Below are 21,697 nucleotides of genomic sequence, written 5' to 3' on the forward strand. Positions count from 1 at the left end.
GAGAAATGGGCTCCAAAGCTTGGGTTTGGAGTCACCATCCATAACCTGAAATGGTTGAAACCCTGAAGACGCCACAGGAGGTGGAGCCTGAGGATGCTGCTCTGAGAAATTCAGAGATGTCAATTGGATATTGGCGGATCCACGTATTTGGCTTCCCCCTGCCCCTTTTTCCCTCTCCCCGAGTTAAACCTCTGGCCCAGGCAGCATCAGAAATCATGGGACAGAAAAACACGAGCATTCATAATTAGAAACAGTCTTTTCTTTTTGTCTCTCTGGGTATATTTAACTGGTCCAATTCCGCTGCCAACGCACATTTGCCAAGGAAAACTTTCTCTTTTAAACCTTCCACTTATCCAAATAAAAGAGAGAGGAGCTGCAAGTAGGTCTTGGCACAGCCGTGGAGTTGGGAAAAATAATAACATGCTTTGGTCTCCTTTATTTTTGATCTAGTCCGTTCCTATCAGCTTGGAATCCTGAGTTGCTTGGGTAAATAGCTGACCAGCAGGTGCACAGCTTGCAAACCACATGGACCCGTTCCTGGTGTCAGTCGCAGCGTAAGAGCAACACGGGCGTGTGGATGGGTGATTTATTAATTCTTTCTTTATTCCCCGGTACTTCATCACAGATCCCAGTCAGCAAAGATACACATCGCCAGCACCTCGAGTGGCCTTTTAGGAGGAAAAATGGGTCATTCATTAGGGAGAAGGAAGCTTCTTAAAGCCAGACCGGCTTGCTAAGACAACACCCGCTCAGCAGAGACCAACTGGGAGAGCTCTGGGGCCTCTCGCTGGGGGAAAGCTGCATGTTTTGTCCTGCTCTTGGTACAGATTGGAGTGGAGTTCTTTGGGTTGTGGTCCCAGCACGAGCCGGGACTGTCCACGCTGCAACAGAACGTGGTTTCATCCCCTTCTCAGCATCTTCAGCGCTTCACGGCGACCCCGCCGAGGGCAGCAGCGACTGTCGGCAGAGCTGCCGTTAATTAAGGCAATGCAAATGGGCTGCGAGGGAGGAGGCGCCAGGGAAAGGAAAAGAAGTTCATGAAAGGGAGCACAGAAAAGGGAGAAATTATTCACATAGCCCTAAAATTTACTTCTAAGAGGTCTTTTTTTTTTTTCAATTTCGTGTATTTTCCTTGATCATTGGAGAGAAAGGATCCATCTATAGACACATCTCCAAAGAGATGATTATTTTTTTGCGGTGTTGCTATTGCTTTAATCCGTGGTCTCTTCAGACAGGGAATATTTAATTGGTGTGCTGGTGAAATAAAATGTTTAAATAGATTGAATGGCAGACTTTTTCCCTCTGTTGCGACATTAATCCCCCAATATTCCCAGGCCCCGTGCTGGGTATTGAGGCAAAGAAAGGAACCAGGGGAGGTCCCTCTCTATACATCTGTGATGTGAAAACTCCCTGGATACACTTATCATACATGATCCAATACATCAATTAAGCCGAAGACCTTTCTGCACTAATCACCTTCACGCATGAAATAAATCACTCCGTATGATGCATTTTGTCTGGCTCAGGGCAGAGTTCTCTGTGGAGGAGACGCAATGGGGGATGCAGGAGATGGGACCCCAGTTCAGCTCGGCCACTGGTCTCCAGCAGAACATCTCCCTGGAGGTACAAAACCCAACACGTGTGCACCCCGAGAACGAGAAGGAGATGCTGGAGAAGCAGATTAGATGGGAGAAAAGGCATCCTGCCAAATGAGGAGGGAAATGAAAAGGTTGGTGCTCTTGTTTGGTTTGGTTTGACTGTATTCTTCGTGATTGTATCAAGACTGATAATAAGAGTATTTAAAATCAACGTGTACCTGTTCCGCCTTTCTCTGGCTTCGGCTGAACTCACTCAAGAGAAAGGAGTTTCTACAAGCTTCGGAGTTTGTGTTTGACTGTGAACATCTCCCTCCCTTCTCTTTCCTGAAAGAACTCCAAAGAAATACCGAAAAGAGGATGAAATGATAAGCAGACTTCAGGCTCCGCATTCCTCAGTCACTTACAAGGTGCTTTGCAGAACTCACAGCAACAGATGAACACTCAAAACCCCACAAAGCAAAGGATTTCCAGCTCCACCCCCCTCCCACCCATTATGCAGGGAAAAAATAATCTCAATGTCCTCAGACAAGAGGGAAAAAAAGAGATGAAATTAAGGTTTAAAATAATTTAGGTTTGCATTTAATTTAGTTTTGCGGTGTCAGTAATATATACTGCCTACAGAAAAATTAAAAAGGGAAAGGCAGGGCCACAGCGTGTTTGTCAATGTGCTCCGTATTTTATGTTCATTAGGACAGAGAGCCTGAAATACTCATTTCTTTATGATGAAGAAACTAAAGATTTCCAATGAACACGCTGCAATGAGCGTGCGGGGGGGGGATTTATTGCTAAAACGGCTTGTTAATCATGGTGACCACCTTTCAGGCTTCACAGCCGGAGTAACCAGGTTGTGTAGATGCTTCTCCCCCAAGACAACCCTCCAGTGAACCCTGCAGACAAACTTCAACCGTCCTGCTGAAATACAGGTGAAGATCTTAGAGCAGAGCTTTTGGAAAACCGGGGTTATATCTTGCTGTTAAAAGCCCTCCCCTTTGGGTACCCATCTCTTAAAAATGGGACGTTTGTTTTACAGTGGGCCCTGCTGCCATTTTTGAGGATTTCTATGCAAATCTCCTACCCGTGGGTGCTGGGAACATCAAAAGCTGCCCCAGGGCTCCCCAGTACCAGCCTGGGATGGAGGTGATGGGGAATGGGACCATGTTGACCACCAAAATTTGGGAATAACACTGGTGATTTACCTTGGCCTCTGTGTGTTTGGACTTCAGAGCAATAAAGGCTTTTTTTTTGCCTGTTAATACAACAAACACAGACGGGGAATCTTCTAAGGCTGCCTCAAGCACAGTGTGTTTGTTTGTAACTGCGTCATTAGTAAATAATTAATAATGTAGACAAACCAAGGACAGGAAAACCCATAGTCTCTCGTGTTGCGTCTGCTTCAGCCACTGAGGATGAGCAAGTTGGAGATGGACCAAGTGCAACTGGTGCCGGTTTGCAGCTCAGAAGTAACCCCAGGAACAGGGAAATGTCCCTTCGTTGCAAGAGAACCGGCCTCTGATCGATGGCGAAGCCGGCGCGCTCGTGTCAGAACAGGATTTGGCCCTTAGGAAATCATTACACTGTAAATTCTCGACGTGACAGACTGGAGCAGCGCCGGTGTTCTGTTCCCTGTCAAAGGCTGTGCGGAGACTCCTTCGTTAGAGGGTCGATAATTGACTCACCGGGCTGTAATTGCTCACCCCGCTCAGGCTGGGGGTGGAGGCTCCAGCAAAGCAGCTCCTGGTCTTGAGCATCACTTGGGCAGCTGGAGGGACCGCTCAGGGTGATGGATGATGGATGGATGCCCCGTTCTATGGCCCATCTCTGGGGAAGGATACTGCTCCCTCCTCCTGGGCACCCACCAGTCCCTCTGTCTGTCCTGGGGCTTCTGTCCAGCTCTGCTTGATGATGATGGGCTCACAAATCACTTTGATGGTGATTTTGAAAACAGTCGTGTTTCAAAACGAGAGCGGAGTGTTGTGAAGAGTTGACAGCCTCTTCAGATGGCCTTTCCTTGGACAGTTTGCTTAGCTTGTGACTGAGATGGAAAACCGGTGCAGCCCCAGGAGTGTGAAGTACAAGGATGCAGCAGAATATCTAATTTAGAAAAGGAAACAGGAGCTGCGTGGTGTGTGGACCTTGGGTAGTCACACTACGGAGCCAAAGGAAGGGCTAGAAAAAGCTGATCCAGTTGCCTGCTGGTTATGGGCCAATATGACCAGTGTTTTCAGGTTGTGTTTTGTCTTTAAAATCACTGAAGGTTACTGGTGTCTTTGTAGTTATTTTAGTGCTTTTCCCATTATGATCCCCTTTATTTCAGCTGAGGCAATTCTTAGCTGTAGGAAGACGATTAAAAATGGCATATTGTCTGCACCTTGAATTTCTGACACCGCCTCAGCACAGACATTGTCGGCAATTGTGTTTTTGACAGTAACAAGACACTCTGTAACGCAGCATTCAGAGCCTTTCTGTTCTCCTGCCCCTGCACTTAATGAAAACGGAGTTTGTTTTAGAAAGAAAAAACTTTGTGAGCTAATTTCAGCTCAGTTCAAACCAGGGGATACAGAGGCAAGAACAGGAGCTCACATTTATGAGAAAACCTGAGGGGGGGAAAGGATAAGGTGCAGTAGGGAAAGAAAAATCCTTTTCATTTTCCAAGAAGGTGTTATGAACAGTAGAGAGGAAAAAAATCACTTGACAAGGTTCTTCTAAAGAGGAAGAATAGCATAAAGTGCTGGTTAAATTCCCATTGATCCTTCACTCAGCTTCCCATATACTTGTGGGTTTGACTATTTGATATTTCCTTTCACTGTCATAGGTAATAACTGAGCGGAAACAATCATTTCTAAATAACTGCCTATGATTCTTCTATTGTAGTGATTAGTGATGAATAATTATTAGCTCTGCTGAATATTGCATGGGTAGATATGATGCGAGTAACTAGAAGCTGTCAGCCGCTGGCATCCGCGCTATCGACTGATGCTCCCATGCCTATAGCTGGTGCCTATAGATGGTGCTCTTCCCCTCGCACAGCTTCAGCAGCTGCTTTAAGTCAGTCCTAGCTGGGCATCAGAGGCCTGGGCTGTGCTTTCCTGAACCCAGTGGCTTGTCCTAAAGGGACACAGGGAGAAAAAAAGGAAAAGAAATAAATTATATATATATTTTTTCCTTCTTTAGAAATTAGGGAAGAGCAGGATCTGTTTTATTACCCTGGGAATGGCAAAGGCAGAGCAAAAACTGACATCGGGTGCTGCTGCATCCGCAGCCACCAAGAGGAGTGCCAGAGGCGATGTATAAAGCTGCGTTATCCAGGACTTTTAGTGGCTATGAAGAGCCGGGTGCTGGGAGGATGGAAAGGCTCGTTGCTTCATACGGCTCAGACAGATTCATGACCCCTGCGCTCTGAAGCCAGGGAGTTTATCAAAGATGAGGGCAGAGAGAAATGGCGAACGCAGAGGCTAGCAGCAGACACCGATCTTTCACTGATGTCTTGCTTCACCAGCTGCTTTGTCATCTGCGGCCCCGATCCCGCCCGCGGAACAGGAGTGCTCGGCGCGGCTCCCCATGTCAGAGCGAACAGGGACGAGAAGTCGCATCCCAAGAGTTTAAAGAGGTTGTCGAGCTCCTCGTTTCTTTCCCAGCACAGCTCAAAGCTCTCCGTGCCCATGGTTCCTTCGGCAAAGCCATGGGTGCATGTTGGTGAAACTGATGCTGAGGATGCAGCGGCTGGTACCCAGGTGGGTCCCATGTTGCTGTATCCCTGTGCGGTCCAGGGGCCTTTGCTGTCCCCCAGCATCAGGTGCCCAAATGCGATGGGGAGTGTCAGCTGTGGGCTGATGTTGGTGTTCCTGGCTACTTTGTTTGTCTCTGTGGTGATACTGCATGTGTGTGTGTAAATATGCATGTTGTGCAGAGGTCGTGTGGAGTTTTGTGGACAAAGGGTTGTACACTTACGAGTATGTGCATCTCTATACATTTGTCACCATATGTATTTGAATTTGAGGCAGGTTCTTTCTTCTGTTACGGCTCCAGACTTCAATTCCAAGACTTACCACCTCTCACCCCTTTCAGGAAAAGGCGAATGCAAATATCCACAGGAGGATTTCTCCAGCATTTGTTTCAGCCAAGAGCTTGCTAATATTTAAAGCACACAGACAGCTCGTTAGCCCAGCAGCACATCCATCACCTGAACAAACTCAGGTGAATCTCCACCTGTTTTGTGTTGCTCCCCACATGCTGGAACAGCCCTTTGCTCACATGCCCCGTGCATGAGCTACTCAGCCAGTCTCAATGCTGCTCCCCAGCTGAGCAAGCCTGTAATTAGCTTGAGACAGACTCTCCATACAGGAACATAGTTGACCATCAATAAATAATAAAGGGAAGACAGGATGCAGACAGTCCTGCAAAGGGGAGAGAAATGGTTGTTGAGACACTCTGACCTGCCTTGTATGGCTTCCCGCAAAAGGAGAAATTGCATTTGTGGGAGGTGTGTTTAACCGGGGCTGGTGTTTGTAACGGGATTTAGCACCCTGGGCTGTGAATGCCTGACACAGTGAATGTATTAGGGACAGAATAGCGAAGGAGAGAAGCTTGCTAAGGAACCAATGCTGCCATCCACTGAGTGTCTTGTTTCCTCTCCTGAACTAAACAGCTGCAGCCTGTGTATCTTCTCAGGATGTCAAAATGCCCTGCTCTAGAGCTTCCAGTGAAGTCGAGAGGACCCTTTTCGCGGGAGCATGGCTGGGCTCTTGGCTGTGACGTGGAGGGCGCTGTGTCTGTGCTCCACTGGTGGCTATGCAGGCACTATCGGAAAGGAAATCCTTTCCTGAAGGATGGTAAACGTGGTGAGGATGGGGAGAAATGCAGGCAGGCTAACCTGGGGTTTTCTCCCTGGTGTATAACCCTCTTGGAAGGGGCAAAGCGTGGGATGAGGAGCTGCACAGAGGGATGGAACAGCATTCCCCAACAGACCCCCATGCAAGAGGCTCCTGAACCTGGTACATGGGGCAAACAGCAAAACTGACAGTGCTTGTGTCTTTTTCCCCTAAAAAACTGCTCTTCCAGGGTCCTGTTCATAATTACAAGGCATGTCCCACCATGAGATGAACTCGGGAAAGATGCAGCAAGGCCACTTCTGTAGCAGAGGTGAAAGGGGCTAGAGGAGGACTGCCCTGTGTGCTGCTCTCCAGGAGCTAATTGGGTTGGTTTAGTCAGTTCAGTTTATTGTGGAAGAGGCCCAGGATGCTGGCTATGATTTTCTCTCACAAATATTCCAATGTGTAATAAGTAAATTGCTAAAAAAATCTTGATGACAAGAAATGTGAGACAGCAATCCATCACATTATCGATTTCCTCCACCAGTTGCACTCCTCAAAATTGCTCCTGTGTCACCTTGCTAGGACAGGCTTAGCTAGATCATGGCGGTTCTGGGTTTTTGGAGCAGCATGGCCGCGCTGTCCTGCCACAGTGCTGGGGTGGCTTTGCCTCCCTGTTTGCAGGTGCTCCCAAGCCCTTGTAGGCCACTGCAGGTAACCAGTGCTGAAGATGCTCCTCACTTTGGCCACTTGACAGCTTCCAGGTACTTTTCAAACACATGTGCTAGGTGGTGACTCTGTGGTGAGCCACTCGATCCCAAGGAGGGGTCCCTTGGTTCCCAGCAGCAGGTAGTCACAGGGCTCCCTGTCCCAGGTGGCTGTGACTGCTGTGGTTGGTCTCTGCCATCTCTTGAGGGCTGGTGGCTTTGGGGGCACTGTTACACACACGGCTTCTAGTCTGCTGCAGGTGACATGGCAGAAAACTGAGTTGCCAACTCCATTTTATAAATGGAGAAACTGAAGAGCCTAAGTGTCTCTCTCTCCACCAGAACTGGGGGCAAGGGATGTACAGGGGGTCAAAGCTGGGAAAAGAGACCAGTAGCCTGCTTCCTAGAGCTGATGGAGTGGTTTGACCCAAGAAATAAGGGACAGCTGAAGGCACAGGTGAGGAATCCTTTAAGAGGGGACAGGTGAGGGAGTCATTAGCTTAAATCTAGTCCAGTTGTGCTGGTGCTGTGCAGCTTTTCGAGGTGAGACAGCCCCGCTTTTGGGCCTTGATTCAGCGCGGTGCGGCTTCCCCGAGCATCCCGCTCCGCACGGCGGGGGTGGCAGCGGAACGCGCTTCCCTGCACCCGCTGTTTGTGCGGGAGGGTGAGCTGAGCCCCGCTCGCCGGCGCCGGGGCTGGGAAAGGGTTAATCGCGGCAGCGGGGGCGGCGCGGGGGCGGGCGGCGGGCGGGGAGCGCGCCCGGGCTCGGCGGCGGCGGCTGCCGGGGAGGGCGGAGGGGAACCGGGGCTTGGCGGAGGGATGAGCGGCCGGCGGAGCTGAGCCGAGCCGAGCCGAGCCGGGGGAGGCTGCGGGAAGGCGGCGGAGACGCGGGCGGCCGGCCCCGGATTTCCATGGTGTCGGGGACCGTGTGGATTACCCCGCCGTGAACCGGGGAGCCGCTATCCCGAGGAGGCGGCGGCACCGGAGCTGCGAGGTCTGGTGAGTGAGCTGAGGATGGTGAGGGGGCTTCTCCCCGGGGGAGCGGGGCATCCCTGGGGTTGGGCATCCCCGCTGCCCGGGGCGGTGCGGGGAGGAGGAGGTTTGGGCTGGTCCCCCCGTGCCCAGCGCGGTCCTTTCCCCGCGGGTCGCACCGGGGCTGCAGAAGGCGGGCGGCGCTCGGCCGGGCCCGGGAACCGGCGCCGCGGGCAGCGGCTGTGCCGGGAGCAGCATCCAGGGACGCTGCTGCAGAGGGGCAGCGAGAAATCCCTCCGAACTCGCCTATTCCCTCGTCTACCTCTCCCTCCTCCCTCCCCGTGCTGTTTTAGGTGCGTATGCACGTTATGCATATATGTATTTTCTCGTTAATTCCGTGGTCATTCGTTACCGCTCGGTCACGGTCCGGAGCAGTTGATGCACCAGAATAAACTCATTTCCATAAAAAAAAAAGTTACTGTTGGCGAGGAGGGACTTTTTTAAAAAACACCCTCGAATCTTGGGAAAAAATCCTCATTAAAACTTCGCTAAATCCTCTCAAGACCCTTTTGGAAAGGCGATGAGAAGCGGGATGGTGAGTGCGCTTGTGCTGCCTTCAGGGAAATCCCAACTTGCGTGCGTTGGTCCAGGGCTCCTCCAGCCCCGCCGCGGGTTGGATGGTGTGTGGATCGCAGCGGAGGCTGCTCTGCGGGAGGGCTCGATGATTCCACACTGTCCTCTCTTGTCGTGACCTCCGTGTAACCTGGCACGGTCAGATATTACAGGCTTTGTCTCCATTTGAGCTGTGGCTGATGCTTTCACGTTGCTGGAGGTGAAGTGAAAGATGTTCAATTAATCTGCGTTCTAAGGGGTATCAGAAAGTCAATAGGTTAATATTAAGTGAGGTGAATAGTAAGTGGTAGAGAAAAAAGAAACTGCGCCTCTGTGACCTACGGTTCAAAATAATGGCTTGGAGGTGAGAGAATGTGAAGTTAGCGGAGTGCCATGATGTGCAAACCTACTGCTGACAGGGTTTCCCTGTTATTTGCTGAGCACTTGATGCTTCGCTAGTGGCTTGAATGTGTTTAACAGATCTCGGCTGACTTGGGGAGATGGTCTCGTCTCTCCTCCTCTGGATGACTATATCGATAGGGTGTCTAAAAGTTAAATCAAATGACCTACTTTACAGCTGAAAGACAGATGCCTCGGAAGAAATCTGTGCCATCTTCAGAACAGATGTTTAGCTTTTTTCCTTTAACACAGAGGTGTTAGATCCTTTAAAACGCCTTTTTTTTTTTCCTGGTCTTTATTACTGTCCTTTTGCCATTTGTTGTCACTTTGAGGACCCTCAAAGCTGAAATGTGATATTTTGAGGTGGGGCAAGGAACCGGATAAATCAGCCTTGATTTAAGAAACTTGATGGAATGAGTTCCATGAATGTACAACTCTTGTTGTGAAACAGCTTATCTAGCAAACCAGTTATCTTTCTCAACTCTTCTAACCATACCCACTGCGCTTGTTGCGAGAAGATAAAGTAACCCAATTTACTCTTCATTGTCTTTATGGTGTTGCTTGATGAAATTAATCATGGAGTTCCCCCCGGCTTATAACAAGTTTTTGCGGTGGAAACAGGTAATAGATGCTGCACGAGATCTGCTCACAATCCACCAATATGATGGAAATGGCTTTTCCCGGTGCTCTTACCACGCTCGGTCTTGCTCTTGGTGTTAACCCTGAGCTTTCCCTGCCTCTCGGCAGAAAGGAGACGGAGCTGGATACAAAAGGGAAAACGCAGATTGCGGCTGGTGGCGGGAGCCTGGAGAAGAGGTGGTTGCTCCTGCCCTGTGCTCTTTAACTCTCTTCAGCAAATTGCATTAGTATGTGACAAATTGGCTTGCAAAGCAGCTAAATGGAAATGACATTTGGAACAGTTTGTGGTGCAGACCTTGTGGTGTCTCGGGGAAACATGTGATTTGCAGCATCTTCCCGAGATCTCCAATTTAACAAGCACTACGAGGCTTTCCAGAACTTACTTTGGGAGCTCCTGTTGCAGCTAAATGTGGGAGTCTAGAGCGTGTCTTGGAAAAATTGGCCAAAAGCTGGGGCAGATGTAGGCGCAGACTGTCTCATGCTGTAGGCAGCTTATATGAAGAATCGAACTAGGCAAGAAAGCAAAACCCAACATGCATGTGGCAAGAAGGCTTAAGGTGGAAAGCCGCGCTTGCTATTTGATGTCGGTGCGATGCTTTCCTGGGGGAGCCGGGTACATCTCACATGTACCTTTGTTCAGCGGAGGTTGTTTTAGTGACTCTCCAAGGAGTCTACACCTGCTTCTCATCCCGCTTCTCCGAGCACATCCGCGTCTGTTTGAACGTGGCGGCGATCGGGTTGTTTTAATTGGCCCCTCTGCAGTTTGAACGATAAATATGTAATGGGGGGGAGGCCCCCCCGCCTGGTCCAGGCTGTCAGTTTTGATGGGGAAGCGTGTGCTCGCCCGTCCCCGTGCGCTCGGGCGCCACGCTCGCTCCAGCCTGTGGAAATTGCTTTCCCCCATCTGTGTTTGGCATCCTTAAAAAGACAAAACCAGGATGAACCTGAGCTCCTGAGACAGGCCCCTTCACATTTCTAAACACTCTTGATTATTCAGCTAATCTTTATTTCATGGGCCTGTTACAAGAAACACAAACGGGGGAGAAAGTAGAAGGCGGTGACACATTTAAAATACACAAGAAAAGTGCTGGCAGGAATATAATTGTTCTTATTCTGGCAATATGGAATATTTATGGGCCTAAGTTGTGGCAAGATTCTCTGCCCCCCCTGCTCACCTAACTCTGAAATGTTGTTTTCGCAGTAAAACAGTAACTGGGGGGTGCTGGTTGTGCTGCCGGCAGAGCCCCGAACCCGTAGCTGTCCGTCCGTCTGTCCGTCCCTGTGGAAGGGACGGGAGGAGCGCAGCGCGCTGGCCAGGCTGCCCGGCTCGGATGGGGAGCGGAGCGCTGTGTTACAGTCTGTTAACTCGCAATAATTCAGAAGCGTCCCCTTGGTGAGCCTGTGAAAAGCCCCCTTTGAGTTGCCCGTGTTTTGTAGGAGCCCGCTGCTCCCCCGGGGCATTTTGCTATTAATTCATTAGATCTGAGGGGTTTTTTCCTCTATTCCCCACCTCCTTTTCCCCCCCCCCACCTCTCTCTCCCTGGCAATTCAAACAGTGATGAATGGACAAAAATCCCTCAAGGGAAACATTTTTTCACTTAGTTACAAAGATTTCATGGCTAATTAGGGTAAATGTGGTTTTTAGAGTGTTAATCTCTTAACCAGCTTGGCTGGGAGGCCACCACCACCACAGCAAAGGGGAGGGCAAGGGGAACCAGGGAGGAAAAGGTGCTACCAAAGTTCTTCCCGGGGCTGAGCCACAGACATCGATGGCTGGATCTGATGCGTCGTTATCACCAAGAGCATCCTTAGCTCTGCTAATTGGGTGCCCACCTTCCCTCCCCGGGCACAGCTCCGCTGTGCGAGACTTGAAGGCATTTTGGTTTGAGGAGGCCACAGCTCTTTGTCTGCAAAAACGGTGCAGAGGGAGCCCCCGGGATGAAAAGCAAAGCGGGAACAAAAGCAGAATTGAGGGCAGCCTGCTGGCCTTGGGTGGCAGAGAAAACTGCCTGGGGCTTGTGTGCAGATTTGTTCTCTGTGGTGAAAATATAGGTATTTACTGTGTGGTTCAGTGCCAGTGATGGAGATGGGGCTGCTGCAGGTGCCTCGGGCTGGGTCCCCACGTGCTGCTGCACCAGCGTGGTTGCGGGGTGGCCACGATGCCTCCAGCGGGCACTAGGGCTTGCTGGTGAATTGCGTGGTCCAGGTGGCATTTTATCATCAGAAGTGGATGTTTTGCTGATGGAAATCATTATCCCTTTGCTACTGTGGAGGAGAATTTATCCTCGATGTCTTTTTCCTCCCTCCTCTGGGCCTTCCCACCTATGCTGCCTCCCCAGCATCTGCCTTTCCAACACGGTTTTTACTTCTCCCCAAATGGTTCTGGCACAACGGGGCAAGGAATTTGTGAGCTGGCTCCTCGCTGCAGCCCACCCTGATGCAGAGAGAGGTGAATGGGATGTGGGCTTGAAATTCCTCCTCATCCCACTAGAGGGGATCCTCCGGAAAAATGAACGTAAACCCAGTGACTGGTGAAGCTGCGCTGAGCTGGGGCCGGAGCCCCCGGCCCTCCGAGAGGGACCGCGGTTCTGGGAGCTGCGGGTCTCCCCCGGCGCTTTGCTGAACACAGCAATTGGAGTGGGGGAACTACAGGATTTTAGTGCTTTTTGGAAATTCCCGGCTGCCTCTCCCTGTCCCTTGTCCAGGAAAATGTGGCCCCCCCAGTGTGGCTTGTGACTCCTTGACCCACTGTGGTCTGAGCCCAAGTGCTGGGGTGGGGGCACGGCTGCTCCAACAGAACTTCATGGAGAAAGCACAAGTTTACCAACATGTGAGCGCAACATATGTCAGTGATGTACGTAATCTGCTGCGTGTTCTCTGCTGGGGCTTGAGTCTGAATTATGATCCATCTGTGTGTTTTGAAGGGCCCGAGTGATGCTCTCAGCCTGGTGTTGGGGGCTGCCAGGGACAGGGTGCTGGGAAAGAGGTGCCCTCCCCTCCGTTATCAGATGAAGCCCATCTCATGTTTCTCATCGTAATCGCTGCTTCTGTTTGGGCGAAATTGAACTGGGAGGTCATGATGGGGGGGAATGAAAAGCAAGATAAATGTATCGTATTATGAAAATTTAATCCTGCTTTGCCTGGGCTAAAATTACATTCAGAGCAGGAGATAAAAGGCATCAGAGTCATGTTATAAAGAGAAGTCCAGATCATCTCCAAAGGCAAAATGATAACGAGCCTGTGAGAGCCAGGGCAGGAGCCTGGGACCAGCCCTGACCGTGGCCATGGGTGATGCTCTGTGCAGGGAGACGCGCTCAGTACCATCTCAACACTTGGCACACGAGATGGTTCTTCCAAGAAACAAGTTGGCTGGGGAAGTTTGGTTACCAGCTGATGCATTTCTGTGTTAGTTCCCTGCACTGTGTGCCGTGTCTGCTGTGGGTTCCTTAAAATCTCGGTGCGGAGGGGCTGTCCCGTGGTGTCTGGCTGGGGATCTCTTGAAGCACAGGACAGGCTTTCTGCTCTTCAGAGGTCCTGCTTACCCCAGCCATTCCCTGTGTGCGCTGGGAGCAGATGGCAGCGATGGTGGGGACAGCTCAGAGCCCATCCCTGGCTGTGTGTGGTGTTGCTGAGGGTCTGATGGAAGGCTCCTGGGTCTCCGAAACCTCCCTGGAGCCGACTCACGTTGTACTTGGCGTGTCAGCCGCTTCCCGGGCAGGAACGTCCCTCGCAGCCCTTTTCCTGCTCCAGCACCGCTTCCCCACTTCATAAAAGTGAAAGGTGACGTCTGAGTAAATATTACACTGACCTCTCACCTCGCCGCCTCCCGCCGCCGCCGCTGCTTTCTCAGGGCTCATTAACGGAGCTGCCGGCTGACCCGGGGCTTGTGGCGCGGTGGGGGCTCGGTGCCGGAGCACGAAGCCGCTGCATCGCGGCCGGGAGCTGGACGGGAAGGGCTGGCTCCTTCCTGACCACCAAGGCTGAGCGCGGTGAGCGGGCGTTGGATCAGCCTTTGCGGGGTTTGGGGGAGCGTGGGGGGCTCTGCGGGTGACGTGTGACACTGTAGCTGCGCTCACAGCCTGGCCGCGGTCACCGATGCTGGTGGGAGCAAGGGGAGATGCTGCGCTGGGGTGTTGCTCTGTGGGAACAGTCACACCAGCAAAAATCAGTGTGAGCAAATTGTTCGGAGGGGTGAGGGCAGCAGGAGCTGAGCATGGACCGGGCTTCTGCATCTCTGGGGGAGCAAGAGGGTTCCATGAGGGCTGGGCCAGTGTCCTCAACTTGGGCACAGGGCTTGGCAACGGGAGGGCTGGGATGTGAGGGGCAAAGCCCTCGGAATGCGCAAGCATCTCCATTTTCCTAGGGAAGCCATGGTGGGATTGGGGAGTGATGGTCTTTGGAGAGGCGGATATCAGGGAAGGTTCAAGGGAATGGCGAACTTTGCTTTCAGCTCCTGCCTGGCTCTTAACAGCGCTGGAAAACAGTGGTTTTAATTCCCGCAGCAGCTCAGTGTCAGGCTCCAGAGCCCAGTTTCCCCGTCCTGTGTCTCGGGAAGCCACACAGCACCGGGGAAAACAGGAAAGCTGCGGGGCAGCGCGGGGCTGCCGCTGGCTCTGATGCTCGTGACGTGCGCCGGGAAGGAAGCGCATCCACCGCGGCCGGTCCGGGAGCCGCCGTCAGACCCTGACTCAGCGTGGAATGAGTTCCTCATGTTATTTCCAGGCTCGGTCAAGCCTGAGAACAAATGCCTCCTGGAGACATTTACGTGTGGGTTTTTTATTTTCCCTCCGTAGAGGTTTCGTGTCATCGGTGAAAGAGCTTGGAGTGATCCCTGGTGCGCGGTGGTGGAGGAAACTGGTGAGAGAAGGGCAGAAATCTGGAGGTTTGCAGCGTTTTCCTTGGTGTTTGTGCTTAACGACACTTCTTTGCTTTGTTAACCTACGAATGAGCTTCCAAAAAGTGAGTTTAAGCTCTAGGGTTTTGGGATTAATTATGATAGTTAAACTAAAGGCTTTGAGTTGTTCTTATTGGCTTCCCAGTTGCTGGGCTTCCAATGTTATATATATATATTTTTTATAGCCCAAAGTGGCTGTTTTTACCCCCAGAAGTGGAAAGCTGAGGTTCTCCAGGCTCTCGGAGTTTGATGTCAGAAAAGCAGACGCTATAATGAAAGTGTGTGCGTTGGTAGCAGGGTTAAAACCTCCCAAATCATGTTACTGAGGTGGGCGATTTCCCTCTTTGAGAATAGTCCAAAAGCAGCAGCAAGCACAACAGACCACAGCGGGCCGCTTGCTTGCCCAGGTAGCCAAATCTGAGGGATCTGCATCTATTTGGTTGACATGAAGAGCTTTGTTTCCCCGTGGCTGGGTAGATGTATTGATGTGAGAGCAGAGAAATGGTAAGTTGGCTGCTTAATAGGGATGTTACAGTTCAACTCCATAAAACGCACCGGCTGTCTCCTTTACTCATTCATTTGCCAAGTCCCCAAAAAGTCTCAGTGACAGGAGCAGAGGATGGAGCGCTGCCCTCATGATCAATTTCCTGCCTTTGCTGGTTTATGTCACAGCCTGTGATGTTATTTAAACAACAACAAAAAAGCCTGTGAATTTCCTTTTCATTTTTAGTGGAAGTGCAAAGAGGTGGGGTGGGGAGGAAAAGGGAGCGCGCCTGTCGGTTTCTCAACCAGCTATATTATTCTTATGCTGAAAATGTTCCACCTCACAGGTTTTAAATGCATGCCCAAGCGAAAATATGGGAGCTCCTGGGTGTCGAGAGGGCCTGAGCGTGGTTGGGATGCTGCAGCTCTGGCTGTGCACATGTCCCAGCATCAAACCCCCATCCTGGAGCTTCACTCCTGCTGCAAAGTTATCGCTGAGTGTTCTGGGGGCAGCTCTGAGCATTCTCCTGGTTTCATGTTACGAAGTGTTGGTGCTGAGGCACAAGGAAGAACAGGGATGCCTAAATCCCTTCTGCGGTTCAGCCATTGGATTGCGGACACGTAGGGCAGCCAGGAACTGCTTGAGTTGGCCAAACTGCCACCTGAGAGCTGGGTATCTGTGTGGTTTGGTTGGTTTTGGTTCTTTGTTTTGGTTTTTCCTGAGTCAGTTCGTTGTATATCAAGTGCTTTCCAAAGATGCTGCGTACATACTTACCTGGGGGATAAGCTCTCCTCAAAACCCGGAGGAACAGCTTCTCTCATTTGAAATGAGAAATGCTTCTGTGTTTGCCCTAAACCTTCTAAAAAAAATCTGACCTTTTTTGTCCGCCCCTCTGTATTTCCAAATCAATTCAACATTACAGAGGCGCCATCCGTCGTGTTACAGAAGCTGGAAGGGCCAGATGAAAAACATCCCCAGTGAGTAATCCATTTGGCTGAGATACGATGCAGCAGCAAAAGTTTGGCTGCAGGCTATTTCTCTCCTAGTTGCTATAAAGTTTTCTCCGCGGTTCACGAGGAGTTAATTGCAGTGACGAGCCTTTCTCTCATCAGCGGACCGTGGAGCATTTGGCTGGAGTGGCAGATGCGGAGCCTTACGGAGCAGGAATTGTGTTAAAGGCTCATTTGGTCGCAGGTTTAGACTGTCTTTAAAAACCTCATAGCAACCAAGGAGCGCGGGCAAGCACGCCGGAGTTCACGGGGAGAAAGAAGCAGGAGCCCTGTTGGCTTGTCCCCTGGGTTATAATAAGGTGCTGGGACAAGTGTTTGCGTAACTTGGCTTTTCAAGGCGTAAGTTGTACGACAGGGGTGAGTCTGGTTCCATCGGTTCCACCAAATAAGCTTTCTGACTTGGTGGTGGTCACAACTTGGCTCGGGCTAAGCTGAGAAGCGCTCGAACAAAATCTCAGAAAGAAACAAAAGCCAGGGGCTCTTTTAAGGGATTCCAAGGGTGTTGTATAACTTGTTTAAAAAGATAAACCCTGCCCAGGGTACTGGGTGACTGGGAGGCTTAACCTCGGAGTGATGGGTTGGGTGGGATCAAACTGACTTTGCAGATGGAGTTTTGCACTTCCAAGTGTGAATTCAGCACTGTTTTTCCTCCAAACAGTTGAAATTTTAACTTGAGAAAAAGCAAAATATTGTCTCTATTTGTGCATCCCTGACAATTCCCTTTAGGTTCTCTGCAGATTTCCATTATAAACACAACACTTTGCGGGTTTATCTGCTTTAGCCATCTTGTTACTGAAGGGGGTATAATATTAATTTCCTTGTCACTGAGTTTTTCTGATACATCATTTGGTTAATAGTGTTATGAATCTTAATGTAAATCAGTTGGGCTTTGCTTCTGGCCTCTAAAAAGATGATGGAAGCAGCACTGAAGTGATCCTGGAAAATGCACCAGTTTTCCTTGGAGCTTCATGGAAACTCAGCTTTAAGGGAGTTTCTTTTTGACCGAGTGTCTCAACCCCGTTGTTTCAATGGAAGTTCTGCAGTTCTCCGGGGGAATATAGCTCAGATCACTGAATTTTGCCTTCCTTTTGTCTCCAACAACCCTGATGAATTTGCTATAGATGTATAATGGGTTTGGAAGACCCATTGTGGTTGTGAGGGAGATACTTTCAGATGTTCAATTGTATAAGTATTCCTGCAACCTGTGCTTGTTCTGACATGTTGCTTTGCGCCGCTGTATTTTGTAGAGCCAACTCGATTGCTGCCACAGCCTTCCTTTGGTCTGTTAAAGTATCAGTGAAGTCCTGCAAGAAATTCAGCTGTAGCTTTTCTCCCTCCTAGATCCTCCATACGTTTTCTGGCATCAAGGAAATTTCATTATCAGTTCCTAATCCATCAGTGTGTTGGGCGGTGGATTCAGGCTGGACACGAGGAAGGAATTGTTGGCCCTGAGGGTGGTGAGAGCCTGGCCCAGGTTGGCCAGAGAGGTGGTAGATGAACCATCCCTGGAGACATCCCAGGCCAGGCTGGACGGGGCTCTGAGCAACCTGAGCTGCTGAAGATGTCCCTGCTCATGGCAGGGGTGGGATGGGGGAGCTTTGTGGGTCCCTTCAACCCAAACTGTTCCGCGATGCATCTGTTCAGGGGTGGTGACACTCCATGTGGACCATGGGTGCTGGTCCATGCTGGGACATCTGCAGGGCCGCTGTGCTCGGATGGGACCATGGCCAGGGCGAGACGGCTTCCACAGAGGAGCGTTGAATTCAAGGGTGTGTGAGGAGCTCTCCAAGCAGCTCGCGCTGCATTCCTGTGAAATATGGCCTTACAAGTCCTTGAAGGATTTATTGTTTTCCGGGCACTGCTGGATCCAGTCCGATAGGCTTGGATATAGGAAGGAAATGACTCAGTTGCTCTACAGACAAGTGCAGCTTTGAAATTCAAAGAGGCAGGAGACAGCTGAGAGGCTCCAACTCATTCCCATCGGGAGTCGGGGCCCTGCGTGTCTGTTATTCTTTGTGTGCAGCACTTGGGGGTCGCAGCCGGGACAGGGCAGCGGGTTGGGGGGGATGTTCCGCTGGGCAGCGGTCACGCTGCGAACAGCCGATGTCTCAAAACCCTCTGGCGTGGGGACACTGTGGGAGAGCAGGTGACAGGGGGCGAAGCTGGGGGTGAAAGGCTGCGGCAAGGCCGGTCTGGGGCGGTGGGAGCAGCTGTCAGGCTCCACCTGACCATTGCCAATCGATTCCTGTGCCTGGGGCTCGGCTTGGAACGGCTTCTGGGTTTCCCAAGACATGTTCCCCACCCACAACAGGGTGGGAAGTTTTGGAAGCGTGGAGAACCATCCCTGTGGATTAGCCGCATGAGGAGTTTTGGGCGCCCCGGCTCCCTTGTCTCCTTCCCTCTCACCCATGGAGGGTGTTGGTCTCTTCTCTCAAGGAACAAGTGACAGGACCAGAGGAAATGGCCTCAAGTTGCACCAGGGGAGGTTGAGGTTGGATGTGGGGAACAATTTCTTCCCCAAAGGGCTGTGGGGCATTGGAACAGGCTGCCCAGGGCAGTGCTGGAGTCACCATCCCTGGAGGGCTGGACAGAGGTTCTTAGGACATGGGGCAGTCCCAGAGGTGGGGAGAACAGTTGGACTCTATGATCCTGAGTGTCTCTTCCAACCAAAATGATTCTGTGATTCTACCCTGCCTAGAGCTGCCCCCATGGTCTCTGGTGTTCGCATCCAGGTCTGAGTTACACAGGGATTTGGCGCAGCAAGTGGAGACACGCTACCGATTTTGCAAGACAGGCTCAGGCTTTTAGGAGCTCTTCCCCAGCAAGGTGTCTAGACCTTCTTCAGCCTCCTGCAGTAACTTCTGGCTGATGTCAGATGTGGACGTAAGCAGATGCTCTCTCCATCCATTATCAGCTTGGTTGGAGAGAGAGAAGTTTTGAAATGACAGAAAGATCCTTAGCAAGGAAACAAGAGTTAGTGTTCAAAATAAAGAATACAAGACAGCTTGTTTCATCTAAACAGAAGGGTTATTAAACAGGCTTGAATTAATCAGTGATCTGCCAGAGCTCTGAAATTGAAAAGCAGGGCAGAGGAGTGGGAAGAAGCTGCTTTCTCGGGTAGACATTGATGCCCGGATACTGCAGGAGAGGAGATGATGTTCAGTTGATGGTGGAATGGAGCTGAGAAGCTCTGCGGTGCTCACGGCTTGTCACACTCAGTGACACTGGCTGGGCATGGAATGAAGATGCTTTACATTTCCCGGCATTCAGGCACCTCAGAACATACTCAAAAACTGCATCCAGCACCCCAGTGATGCACTGGAAGGGTGAAGGGCCTTCCAGAGGTAAAGGCGTTTCTTCCGTGTCGCTGATAACGCTGGTGCTGATTGCGGTTCACAGCACATCCTTCCACTAAGACAGGCCTGACGAGGGCTGGTTAATGGTCCCTGAAGGGTTCTTCAGTGCTCTGTGGCTCGCTCCTGCATCAGCTTGTCTGCTTCGGTATCGTCGTTAATTTAAAGGCTTTTGCAGTCATCTTCTGCCTTTCCAAATCCTTGCGATCCCACGGGAGTACTTGGATGATGATTTCTTCCACTTCTGCGATGGGAATGCCAGCAACTGTGACCGGCAGCTGAGATCTGGAACAAAACAGTGAGACCGTGGCGCTGGTCAGGGGTGAACCTTTGTGTGCTCTTCCACTTCTCATCCCAACAGCTCCTGTCCCAGTTTGGTGCCCTACAACCCCCACTGATGGGAAAGGCATGGTGATGCACAGCGGGGTGGCTTGAATTGATGTTTATTGCTCATAATCTGAGAATATAATCCCGTTCTGGAATGGCACGGGGCATCATAACCAGTAAACACCTCTCGAATGGGGAAACATGCCTGGACATGCACACAGACAGTTGTGTGGTTTTAATTTCGGCGCTGCTGGCTGAGCGCAATCTATAGCCGCCCAGCTGGGGATTCAGCATCTCGGAACCTAATTTTAACAAATGTACAATTTCCTGGTTTACTTAGGTAACAGCGCTGTGGCTACTGTGTAAATACATCTGGCTGCCGTGGGGAGTGTTGGGGATAACGAGCAGCACTCGCTGTACAGGGCTGGCACAGCCAAAGGATTTCTGTTTCAGGATTTCTGTTTAATGGAGTGGCTGGGGACCCATTTAATTCGAAGCTGGGGTTCTTCAGCTTGCCTGTGGTGCACTTGGAGTGGGGCCAGGAGAAGCTGCTGCTTATTTTTCTCCTCCAGTTCGGTGGCCGCTCTGTGATCTTCCCTCATGCTGCACTGTAATATTCTCTTGTAATAAACTGCAGCTGGATGTCACCTGGGGAGAGAGCGCCGGGCTCAGGAGGTAAAACTCCTGGCTTTGCCACTGGGACCTTTTGCCTAGCCTTGGGCAAATCGTTTAATCGTTTAATCTGCTGGCACCTAAGGTCACCATCCATTAAATTCTGTTTTATTGGGAGTAAAGTCCATGAATAATCAAAGGATGTTCAGGTGCACCGGTGAAGAAGGGTGGATAAGCCTCAATCCGTCAGGACTTGGGTAAGAAACTAGAAAAAGCACTTTTGAAAGGACATACTGACCTAGATTGCCTGGAGGGATTGTGGATTCTGTTTTTGGAGGTCCTTAAGGACAGTTTAGACATCTCTTGAATTATGATTATAGCTGATCCTTAGAGCAGGAGACTGCATTAGAGAATCCCAACTTTCTGGCCGCAGATTTGTATGATTTAATGTTATCCAAAGCCATTGACCTGTTTACGCAGCTTTGGATGAAACTGAGACTTCCCAAAACTTGAATAAACCAGCTGTGAAACTTGAGAAATGTTAAGATTTTCTCTTCGTGTCACGCTTCAAGGCAACCAGCAAAATACAGGTCTGTTCTGCTCCGTGCTCCAGCACATGGCGTTGTCACCAGCCTTGGGTCTGTCCCCAGGGACCGCACGATGAATAAAGTCGTCTTTTCCCAGCACCTCCCTTGATGCAAAGTAATTTATAAGCTATTTCACAGCAGTGTACTTGAAGCTCAATAGCTGCCAGCTGGGGTTTCTCAGATAGCAGGTGTCAAGTATCAGCACAGGGAAAGGAAAAGGTGTCTAATTTCTGCCACCTAGGTGTCCTAGGTTGATTATGAATTTTTCTGGGTGTCTTTTGGGGTTGGCGGGTTAAATGTCTCCAGCTGCAAAGCACAGCTGGGTGTAAAGAAAGCCGGAGCCACAGGTGCCGTCCTGCCAATCTCTGCTCTAAGAGTTTATGAAGAGTCGCACCAAGAAGCACTAAACCAACCCCTTACTCATACTTTACTACAGCAGTTTGTGTCTGGTGAATCCCTTTTGAGTCTTCCATCGCTTGAATGTCCGAGTGCCTCTTGTATGAAGGCATTATCCCCATTTCACAGGTGGAACAACTGAGGCAAGGAGTAACAATGCCTTGCCCAGGTCTGTTCCGCAAGTCTGGGACAAAGCCAGGAGTAACATCAGACTGTGGGTAAGGCTGCACCAAAACGCGGTTGCAAAAATGAGCCTCACAGCAGATTTTGTGTTTCTCTTTACCCCAGACCTGTTGGGA

General features: G+C 50.7%; 1 protein-coding gene across 6 annotated transcripts in view; it reads left to right on the plus strand.

Moving 5' to 3' along the window:
- The window catches only part of PLXNA2 (plexin A2), a 452,864-nt gene that overhangs the window by 286,110 nt on the left and 145,057 nt on the right, over positions 1 to 21,697 (plus strand). The window contains exon 1 of one of the 6 annotated variants that reach the window (XM_065038659.1): positions 7,873 to 8,112. The exons of 2 other annotated variants lie outside the window; for them this stretch is intronic. The gene's annotated coding sequence lies outside the window, so the exon portion shown is untranslated. Of the gene's footprint in view, positions 1 to 7,872; positions 8,113 to 13,578; positions 13,725 to 14,452; positions 14,593 to 14,673; positions 14,695 to 21,697 lie in introns of those variants that run through there. 3 more of the 6 variants (XM_065038661.1, XM_065038663.1, XM_065038662.1) reach the window with 3 other exon arrangements.

Source organism: Columba livia, chromosome 22 (assembly GCF_036013475.1).
Source record: "Columba livia isolate bColLiv1 breed racing homer chromosome 22, bColLiv1.pat.W.v2, whole genome shotgun sequence".
NCBI classification, from domain to species: domain Eukaryota; kingdom Metazoa; phylum Chordata; class Aves; order Columbiformes; family Columbidae; genus Columba; species Columba livia.